This window comes from Triticum aestivum, chromosome 1D (genome assembly GCF_018294505.1).
Source record: "Triticum aestivum cultivar Chinese Spring chromosome 1D, IWGSC CS RefSeq v2.1, whole genome shotgun sequence".
NCBI classification, from domain to species: domain Eukaryota; kingdom Viridiplantae; phylum Streptophyta; class Magnoliopsida; order Poales; family Poaceae; genus Triticum; species Triticum aestivum.
In genome coordinates this window covers 2,247,973-2,260,018 of record NC_057796.1, presented here as the reverse complement: position 1 = coordinate 2,260,018, position 12,046 = coordinate 2,247,973, and positions in this window count along the sequence as shown.

Here is a 12,046-nt window from a genome sequence, read left to right as displayed (position 1 = left end):
ATGTGTGGAGTAATAGTAGTAGATGCAGGCAGGAGTCGGTCTACTTGTCTCGGACGTGATGCCTATATACATGATCATACCTAGATATTCTCATAACTATGCTCAATTCTGTCAATTGCTCAACAGTAATTTGTTCACCCACCGTAAAATACTTATGCTCTTGAGAGAAGCCACTAGTGAAACCTATGGCCCCCGGGTCTATTTTCCATCATATTAATCTTCCAACACTTAGTTATTTCCGTTGCTTTTATTTTACTTTGCATATTTATCATAAAAATACCAAAAATATTATCTTATCATATCTATCAGATCTCACTCTCGTAAGTGACCGTGTAGGGATTGACAACCCCTTATCGCGTTGGTTGCGAGGTTTTATTTGTTTGTGTAGGTGCGAGGGACTCGCGCGTAGCCTCCTACTGGAATACCTTGGTTCTCAAAAACTGAGGGAAATACTTACGCTACTTTGCTGCATCACCCTTTCCTCTTCAAGGGAAAACCAACACAGTGCTCAAGAGGTAGCAAGAAGGATTTCCGGCGCTGTTGCCGGGGAGTCTACGCAAAAGTCAACATACCAAGTACCCATCACAAACCCTTATCTCCCGCATTACATTATTTGCCATTTGCCTCTCGTTTTCCTCTCCCCCACTTCACCCTTGCCGTTTTATTTGCCGTTCTTTCGTTCGTCCTTTTGTTTGCTCGTGTTGCCATGTGCCTTCTATATGCTTGCATCTTCGCTTGCTGAAAATCTATTGATATGGATCCACTTAAAGTATTCTACTTGGATCATCTTTGATCCTTATGGGCTCGTGCTGAAACCCCAACTAGCCTAGTTGATGGGAAATCTTTAGATGAGCATGCTCATTTTGTGCGTCATCGTTTGTCTGAAAAAGGGAAGCTCTTATGGTATCATATAAATAGTTTGCTATGCTATGCTTGGAATCTTTGTGAAATTTGTGATTTTACTTGTTGCTCTAAGAACCCTAAAAAACACCTTCCCTACCTATGTGAGTTCAATGATAATGAAATCTTGTCTTCTTATGCAAAGGGTGTTTATAGTTACTATGATATCGAACAAATTGAAGAATTTGTCGTTTTTAAGGGTGCTCATGAAGTTGCTTCTTAGATTGAAAAGTATGATTTTACTCTCAGAAAATCTGAAAATTCCGTCATACTTAAATATTGCAATGAAAACTTGTCTCATAATGTCTATGTCCAAGAATTTATTGAAAGAATGACTGTTGCTTTGGAAGAAAATAATGATATGCATGAATCTATAGATAATGATGATTCCGATGATTTGGTTGAAATATCCCTTGATGAACATGATGCTTGCTATTCTTGTGGCCATGATGCCAATATTTATGAAGACGAATTTGCTGTAGTTCCTTATGTTAAAAATGAGATCGTTGCTATTGCACCCATGCTTGATAGTTCACTCGATGAAAAGCATGATTTCAATTATTTTACTATAAATTCTCTTGATGTCAATTGTGCTAATAATATGCAAAACCCTAAGCTTGGGGATGCTAGTTTTGCTATGTCTACTACTTGTTGCAATGATCATGATTGGGGTGATTCTTCTTATGATCTTGAAAATTTATTTAATCCCCATGATGAATATGAGATTGATAATATTTTTTGCAATAATATTGAAAGTGGGTTTGGAAGAGTGTCGACTTTAGATCCCACATATTTGGAGAATATTCAATCTTATGAAATTTTTAATAAAAGTGGGTTTGGAGAGGTCATGACTTTAGTTAATGTTAATCCCACTATTTCGGAAGAGTGTCAACTTTGCATGCATGTGGATCGTGTTGAAAATATTTTATGTGATAGCTATTTTGTTGAATTTGCTTACGATCCCACATGTAATTATTATGAGAGAGGAAAATATGGTCGTAGAAATTTTCATGATAATAAATTACCTCTCGTTATGTTGAGATTGCTATTGTTTCTTTCCGCTTCCTTGCATATGCTAGTTTTTGCTTGCTATGATAATTTGTTTGCCTATAAGATGCCTATGCGTAGGAAGTATGTTAGACTTAGATATGTTTGTCGCGTGTTTCATGGTGCTCTCTTTGCGCTTCAATTCTTGTCTTTGATGTGAGCATCGTTAAAATTATCATTCCCTAGCTAGGGGCGTTAAACGATAGCGCTTGTTGGGAGGCAACCCAATTTTATTTTTAGTTTTTTGCTTTTTGCTTCTGTTTAGGAATAAATCTTTGATCTAGCCTCTGGTTAGATGTCTTTTTATGTTTTAATTAGTGTTTGTGCCAAGTTAAACCAAGGTAAAAGGTTGGGAGGCGAAACTATAAGCCCCTATCTTTCTCTGTGTCCGATTAAAATTCCGTAACCACAAGTATTGCGTGAGTGTTAGCAATTATGAAAGACTAAATGATAGTTGAGTATGTGGACTTGCTAGAAAGCTCTGACTGATATTATGATAAATTGCAATTGCCTCAATGACTGAGATTATAGTTTGTTGGTTCTCAATAAAGTTTATGATTCATACTTTACATTGTTAATAGATTATTACTTGAGCATAAGAAATCATATGACAATATCCTTCTATGTTGCTGTTATGAGAATAATCATGATGCCCTCATATCCATATTTTATTTTATCGACACCTCTACCTCTAAACATGTGGACATATTTATCGTTATCGGCTTTCGCTTGAGGACAAGCGAGGTCTAAGCTTTGGGGAGTTGATACGTCCATTTTGCATCATGCTTTTATATCGATATTTATTGCATTATGGGCTGTTATTACACGTTATGTCACAATACTTATGCCTATTCTCTCTTATTTTACAAGGTTTACATAAGGAGGGAGAATGCCGGCAGCTGGAATTCTGGGCTGGAAAAGGAGCAAATATTAGAGACCTATTCTGCACAACTCCAAAAGTCCTGAAACTCCACGAAAGTTATTTTTGGAAATAATAAAAAATACTGAGCGGAAGAAATACGTCAGGGGGGCCACCACCTGCCCACGAGGGTGGGGAGCGCGCCCTACCCCCCAGGGGGCGCCCCCTGCCTCGTGGGCCCCCTGTTGGCTCTCCGGTGGCCATCTTCTGCTATATGAAGTCTTTCGTCCAGGGAAAAATCATCAGCAACCTTTCGGGACGAGACTCCGCCGCCACGAGGCGGAACCTTGGCGGAACCAATCTAGGGCTCCGGCAGAGCTGTTCTGCCGGGGACACTTCCCTCCGGGAGGGGGAAATCATCGCCATCGTCATCACCAACACTCCTCTCATCGGGAGAGGGCAATCTCCATCAACATCTTCACCAGCACCATCTCCTCTCAAAACCCTAGTTCATCTCTTGTATCCAATTCTTGTCTCATAGTCTAGGATTGGTACTAGTAGGAAGCTAGTAGTGTTGATTACTCCTTGTAGTTGATACTAGTTGGTTTATTTGGTGGAAGATCATATGTTCAGATCCTTTATGCATATTAATATCCCTCTGATTATGAACATGAATATGCTTTGTGAGTTACGTTTGTTCCTGAGGACATGGAAGAAGTCTTGCTATTAGTAGTCATGTGAATTTGGTATTCGTTCGATATTTTGATGAGATGTATGTTGTCTATCCTCTAGTGGTGTTATGTGAACGTCGACTACATAACACTTCACCATTATTTGGGCCTAGGGGAAGGCATTGGGAAGTAATAAGTAGATGATGGGTTGCTAGAGTGATAGAAGCTTAAACCCTAGTTTATGCGTTGCTTCATAAGGGGCTGATTTGGATCCATATGTTTCATGCTATGGTTAGGTTTACCTTAATACTTTTGTTGTAGTTGCGGATACTTGCAATAGAAGTTAATCATAAGTGGGATGCTTGTTCAAGTAAGAACAGCACCCAAGCTCCGGTCCACCCTGTAGGGTAACGCGACAGAAAACAAAAAAATTCCGACCTACGCACCAGCCCAGGACCACTATGGAGACTGCATACATGGTTTGATCTTTTTCGTTACCGACTCGTAGCGCAGCGGGAAGTAGAGTCGATGACGATCGGCGGTGCAGATCCCCGCAGCTAGGATTTACAACCTCCCAACCGCGAGGATGTATACCCTCATCTGCTCCTCAGACAGCCCTCCGGGAGGCGGTCGAACAGCCCCCCGGACGGTGTCGCGGACAGCCCTTCGGGAGGACCTTCGAAACTCGAACGGTCACTCGGACAGCCCTTCGGGAGGACCTTCGAAACTCGGACGGTCACACGGACAGCCCTTCGGGAGGCACTCACGAACTAAGACCGAAACTACGATCTCTCTACAGAGTTGCACACATACGGTGTCATCTATCCGGCAGGGTTTCGCCGTCCAGAACTAGTTCCCACCGGAACCCAGACAGCCTTTCGGCTCTACGAAACTGTTTCGCTGGGAGGGAGAGAGAAGCTAGATCATGCATGGCACTTGTATGTGAGAAGGGATGAGTTTGGAGGGCTGCCCCTCCACCTCTATTTATAGGAAATCCCAAGGGGTAGGGTAGTTTCACACAAAAACCCAAAATGCACATGAATGAAGTCCTTCCACAAGGACCTAGGAGTGAAACCAATGAACAAGAGGGTCCCCAAGGGGGGATACCCCATGTGGCCGGCCACACCCCCATGAGGGGCCCAAAAAATGGCTCCTATCCATCCATGTCATCCCCAAGATCTTTTGGAGCAAAGCCCCAAAAGGTGGCTTTCCATAAAGTAACCATAAAGCTGATTTTCACTATTCACGACGACATTTTTCAGCGTCTGATCGAACTGAAAATATTTATGTGGGCTAAGAACATTTCCAGTACCCACTAAAATGATTTTCAACGCGTTCCGAAACAATTCCGGTTTTAGTGATTTTCATCTGCGAAACGCATCTGAAGTGGCTCTGGCAGCTCCGGAACATTTCCGGTTTTTATCTCAGAAAATTCCAAAAAGCTTCCAGAATGATTTTGGCATCCTCCAAGAATTATCAGGCATGTGCCGAAACCAATTTGACTTAATGGTGTATCCCGAAACAACTTTTTGGTATCATCGAAACTTATCCGATGACCTCTCTCTGTGGTACGATTCCGCTGTCCGAAACTTTTTCCGTGATTTTCTCTCAGAAACCCTGTCTAGTATTCAGCAAATAGATGACCCTTAAGCGTGTGACCCTATAGGTTCGGTGAAGCATAGACATGACCCGGAACCCCTTCCGATCAATGATCAACATCGGAGCCGTGGACACCAATATTGACCCCTATACCCACACGAATAATTATTCGAGTGAACCTCCAGTTGCCGTGTGCTATTCCTGTTGCTTCGCGATATGTTACAAATACCCGAGGTGAGACATGTTGGCATTCCCGTGGATCAACAACTTGTCCACTATGCTAGTTACCTCGTTACCGGTTTTGTTCTCTTTTCTCGTTTCGTGTTTCGGCATCCCCGTGATCAAATCACAAAGTGTCTGGCCAGACGATGATGGACACCGTAACACCGAGAGGGCCCGAGTATATCTCTCCATCGTCGGAGGAGCAAATCCCAATCTCGAGCTATCAAGTTACTTAACATACTTTCCCATGAACCCGTAAGCCGCCGTAATAGCCATCCAGTTACGGATGATGTTTAACAAACCCCAAAGTTCATGAAGCAAGCATGAAGAAACTCGATACTCTCATGGTCTAAGGAATTGTGCAAACATTAACTATCTCTGTGTTATAAACCATTAACTTGTGACGAAAGTATCTCATAGCATAACATCAATCCGGGTCGATTCAACATAAATGTTCTCTTAACATTGTGCCCTCAAAGTTGCTGGCATTGAGATGCCCATGATCAGGAACACAGAACCATCATGCAACACTTGAGCTAGTCTTAGAGGCCGACTAAGAATACTTCTTACCGTTTATTATTCCACACGTGCATATGAGTCTTCTTCCGAGCCTCGTGTTATTACAGACTCGAGAACCATAGCAGTTATAGCATGGAACATAAAACATAATCATGAACTTGGAGATAAATAATATCATTTATTATTGCCTCTAGGGCACATCTCCTACAGACTCCCACTTGCACTAGAGTCAATAATCTAGTTAATGCTAATGCACTTCACACCTGTGGCACACCGGTGTAAATATTCTTCGTTTGTGGTATAGCCTGATGTCCAACGGATCTGACGACTTCAGCTCCGTGTGTATCTTTGCATGTCCTCGCGTTTTCACGTTTTCACAAAATTCATATTTTGTGTGGACTTGGCTTTGTATGTATGTGAATCACAGGTCGAACCTGGATTCCTCAGACTAAGTTATGGAGCAACTACCTGCAGTAGTGTCCCATTGTCAAAAGCCATCTTGGAACCATACTAAGTTCATGAATGAACTATATGATTCAACATCTTGTTTGTCGCTTCTAAAGCGTCAACATACTTAGCCCTTGTTATAGAATTCGCCACAGTAACTAGTTTGAACAAATTCCAACTAACTGTGCCACCACATTGTGTGTTACACAAAACCCTTAATTTAAATCAAAAATCGCATGGAGAAAAGATGAAGACTGTATCGATGTAACATTTTACAACGAACTCTTCATGATCTCTGCTTGCGAGAAAACCATGTCATCAGTACTTACTCTAGTACTCTGTGACATCTTTCACTGTTGTCCCATGATCAGTAATTTGATCACTTTGGTATCCATACTCGCAACACCTTGGGAGTATCGGACATATCTGGTTGTTTTACATACCATGGAATACATGATTAATCCAAACACAGAAGTGTGTGGAATCTGCATCATGTATTTTGCTCATCAGTGTTTTGGGACACCGAGTCTTGCAAAAAACTCTTCCATGTGACTCCGGCAAGAATCACTCCCTGGCGGTTTTAAATGCTAAAAGGTTTTAGCACCTTGTCAATATGTATTCATTGCTTAGCCCTATTAGGTAAATCTATCTCCATAGATCATTATGCCTAATATTGAGGCTATTTAGCCTAAGCACTTCATCAAAAAACTATTTTCAAATGAAGTCCTAATTCGTGTCAAGAAATTTATTTCCAATTAACAATGTGTCAAGCACACAAGGTTTTTAGAAATATTATTACGCTCCCACTTACTTTCTTGAATTACAAGCATCTTCGTTACCCATTGATGAAGTCAAACCCCTTTGACCATTTCATCAAAGCACGAAGATTCCAACTCCATTTTGCTCTCTTCTGTCCATCGCTGGAACTCTGAAGTTTGCACCCTTACTAGCATCCTCTGGATAGACAAAATGCTTTGGACTGTAACACATGCAAGTCCTTGGTTTCATTTCCATCAGATGGAAATCCTATTGTCATCCATGTTTCATATCTCATGATTGAAATATGTATTAATTGCTAGTTCAACCCGAACCGACTTTAAGCATCGCTACGATGAAACCAACCTCATCGTAGTCAACTCTTGAACTTGTCATTTCAACAAGTCGAGCTTTATGGATAAAACATTTTTATGCGTATCAGTTTTAAGTTCCATAAATATTCGTTAGACTCTAAGTCTTCCGAAAGGTGTATCAAGGTTTAAATCTTGAATCACTTATATGGAAACTAACTCGGGTTGTATTGGCATTTAGCCAATTCCGGAGTCAGGGCCCATCAACGCTTCCTTGTGTATCGTAGGTATAATGTTGTCTAACAACAATATCTCGTTAGCGCACCTGAGAGGTTTGCACGAGCCTTGCCTACATGGTTCAGCTGCAAGTTCGACCGAAGTTCATACATTTTATTGTAGAGACTTCCATATCAGTCGTAGTAGGAAACCCTGGAATTACTTCCAAGGTCTCTTTCCTTTGATCTGATGAAGATACTGTTTCTCTCGTCGAGTTGCACTATTCTCCCACTCACCTTTTAGAAAGAACCATTCTCTTTTAAAGCACACCGTTCTTTGTGGCAAACCTATTTGCCTCGGTATAGTGAGGGAGGAATACCCAATGACTTGGGATAACCTACAAAGTAGCACTTGTATGATTTGGAATAGGTTTGTAACCTTTTACACAAGCCCCATATTCCAAATGTTAAGAAAAGATACAACATGGTTGGGCGTACCATACCATGGCTTCATTTCAACAGACCTGATGAAGCTCTTTTCAGTGTAAAAGTCGTAGTCTCTAAAGCATCACTCTTTAAAAGGGATAATGGCAAATTTATTTATGTCATCTTTGATCTTACCATGTCATAAATGGTTCGATTACATCTTCACGGACTTTCCACTTGAAGTGGTGTTCCGGGAGGTGCAATTTTATGAAACCCCTTTCACAACTCATTAGACATTCGCTAAACTTGTAACTCAAACTTTCCTTTCTGCAATCGAATTGTAGAAACATAATTTTCTTGTTACAATAACTTCTACTTCATTTTTGAAAACCTTTCGAATGATTTCAAAAGATCCAGACTTACGTCTCATCAAGTAAATATCCATATATCTACTCGAGTCATTTCTGAAGATAAATAAATCCACCACTAACAACACTTATCGGACTACACACATCAAATGTATGATCACTAATAAGTTTGTTGTTTGTTCCTTATGGCCTGTGAACGGTATTTTAGTCACTTCACTTTTCGGAGGAAAGTTGCAAGTGTCAGATGATTCAAAATCAAAAAGACTTCAAAATCCGTCATAATGGAATTTTCCATGCGGGTTTCTCCAATGTGACCAAATGTAGTGCCACACTTGTGTGGTATTCTTTTAGTCTTGCGACATTTAGCGTCAGTGTTATGGATGTATCATATTACCATCAATATTCATAAAATACATGCCATCTTGGATGGAAGCATGGCCCTTCATGTTATTCATAATACTTAACAACAATTGTTGTTTTTATGAACAACTCTTTTGCAACAAACATTGTGCAATGGGTTAGAGTGTATGAAACTCTAAAATGAATTATGAAAGTAAACCCAGAGGTATTGTATTATTATCAATATTCATAACATACATCTCATTCATAATGAAAGTATGGCCCTTGTGTTATTCATAACATCAAACATAAAAGGTTCTCTTATGAACAACCTTCTTGCAAGATACCTTATGCAATGGGCTAGAGTTTGTAAAACTCTAAATGAATTATGAAAATAAATACAGACGGCAATACACTGATGGAAGGTATAGTAACATTTACTATGTTCCCTGTGTATACCTTAACCTCATTTCTGGCTAGTCTTTTTAGGCCATAGTAGCTCTTACAGTGATTCGCAATTGAATGCAATCGAGTGGGTATCTTTGTGATTAACTCACAATACCCAAGAATTAGTGATTAACATGTTTAACCATAATCCCCAAGAACTATATCTTTGACCAGCCTACTATACATCAAAAACTTATGTGACATTCATACATGAGCTGGATATTCCAGTCATCTTTCTTTCTGCCTTTATACTTCTAACAGTTTAACTTTTAGTATTTCTCTCACTCGCAAAAGAAGCACCCAACTTAAGAGTGGCGTTAGCCCCGGACTTACTAGGCGTGTAAGTCATACTAATACCCTTTGGACACTTCCTTTCTCTTTAAGTTGTTGTTTTATTCACCTTTCATTATATGACAGGCGTTCTTCTGGATCCCTTTCCCAACAGTCAAATGCATAGTAAACACTTTTACTAATACTTGCAAACAAACATTGCTTTGTTTGTATCTGAAAATAATTTTCAGTTCCATGAATATCATATAACTATCCCAACTTTCGAAGTTTGGGTTTCATGGAAGCAAACATATTCCACTTGACCGTAACAGAATTTAGCTTTTGGATCGAAGGACGAGAGTCACATGATCCATAGCATTAGTGGGAGGATACGGAAAGCATGCGATAGGACAAAGTCCTTCTCGGCACTTTTGAGGACAATCCTCATATTACGTTACCAATCGTAAAGTTTTAACCAGACATTTAACAGCTATTCAATTTTAACAGGGAAGGTGGAAACGCGAGCCATTATTCTACAACTATTTTGCAAGAAACACTTAGACAGTGTTCATAATTAATTGCACTGAGAATTAAACATGTTAATTCAACAGTGCGCTCCCACTCAAATCAATATCTCTCATAATTAATTTTGAGTGATACAAGATCCAGATTTCAATTCATCGCCATAGAATCATCATCTCATAACGGGAATTTTAATCGGTAGGCCAACTTGCCGATCACATCTCTATGTGACTCTTGCTCATCTTTTGATGCGTGTGTTCCGAGCTCGGGATGATCCTGCCATGAACGTCAAGACAACCAAGTGATCTTGCTGCGAGGTCTGACCTCACCCGCCTCACACTTCTCTAATCGTTCGTACCCATGCATCCATGGCGCACCCCGAAAAGATAGGTGCCGTGACGGTGCTACACTTGGGAGAACACTAACTACTTGATATTTTAGTGAGAGATCACCCTAATAAAAAGCGACTACCGCGCAATCAAGAAGGGTGCATCATAAGGGATAAACATCTCAGGCAATTCATAATAGCATGATATGGTATAGCCCTTTCTGGAGGAGAAGTCTTTCATTTCTTCGTCTTCGGCATTCGCGTCGGTGTTCACCTTCATGAAGATTGCCACCACCCTGTCGATGCACCAGATAATATTGCTATCTCTATAGCTAATAAAATAAGTGCATTACTTAAGGTTGACACATAGGTCATTAAAGTGACAATCATATGGCTCCAGCCATCATGCCGAATCATGACACGCAGGTCATGTTAATTACATCATATAGTCATCTCATACATAATCAAATTGAATATGAGCATTGCTATACCACATCACATGCACATCCTGCAAAACCAAGTTAGACGCCTCTAATCGGTTTATGCAAAAAATTATTTTACGTGGCTTCTAAGGGTTTGACTTAAACCGCAGCTACCAACGTTTTATCATCAAGTATGATTATTCAAGTTGCTAGATTAACATCGCGGGGTGTATGAAACACGAGATAATTAAATCTCGAGCTCCATACTAAACTTCGTCATACGCATGATCCCCGTGCAGATAATATCTGCAATGCCCTTTCATCTGCGAATTTCATCTTTCTTTTGACTACGGCAGAACCCAAAGAACTGATAGCACTTCCATGATCAATCAGGATCACGGATTGCCAGAACTTTGTCAAATTCCACCATGCTGTCTCGAGATTGAGCAAACGCAAATTCTAGGGAAGCAACAAGAACGTCGGGTAACAGATTTCATCTGTCACCCGCATAAATAATTTTCAGCAATAGATCTCATCTACTACCTAATTATATTATGCAATACCCATACATCTCCATGTATTCTAGATCGAAACCTGCATCTACGCATAGCACGGCTCTTGATGCCACTGTAGGGTAACGCGACAGAAAACAAAAAATTTCCGACCTACGCACCAGCCCAGGACCACTATGGAGACTGCATACATGGTTTGATCTTTTTCGTTACCGACTCGTAGCGCAGCGGGAAGTAGAGTCGATGACGATCGGCGGTGCAGATCCCCGCAGCTAGGATTTACAACCTCCCAACCGCGAGGATGTATACCCTCATCTGCTCCTCAGACAGCCCTCCGGGAGGCGGTCGAACAGCCCCCCGAACGGTGTCGCGGACAGCCCTTCGGGAGGACCTTCGAAACTCGAACGGTCACTCGGACAGCCCTTCGGGAGGACCTTCGAAACTCGGACGGTCACACGGACAGCCCTTCGGGAGGCACTCACGAACTAAGACCGAAACTACGATCTCTCTACAGAGTTGCACACATACGGTGTCATCTATCCGGCAGGGCTTCGCCGTCCAGAACTAGTTCCCACCGGAACCCAGACAGCCTTTCGGCTCTACGAAACTGTTTCGCTGGGAGGGAGAGAGAAGCCAGATCATGCATGGCACTTGTATGTGAGAAGGGATGAGTGTGTAGGGCTGCCCTCCACCTCTATTTATAGGAAATCCCAAGGGGTAGGGTAGTTTCACAAAAAACCCAAAATGCACATGAATGAAGTCCTTCCACAAGGACCTAGGAGTGAAACCAATGAACAAGAGGGTCCCCAAGGGGGGATACCCCATGTGGCCGGCCACACCCCCATGAGGGGCCCAAAAAATGGCTC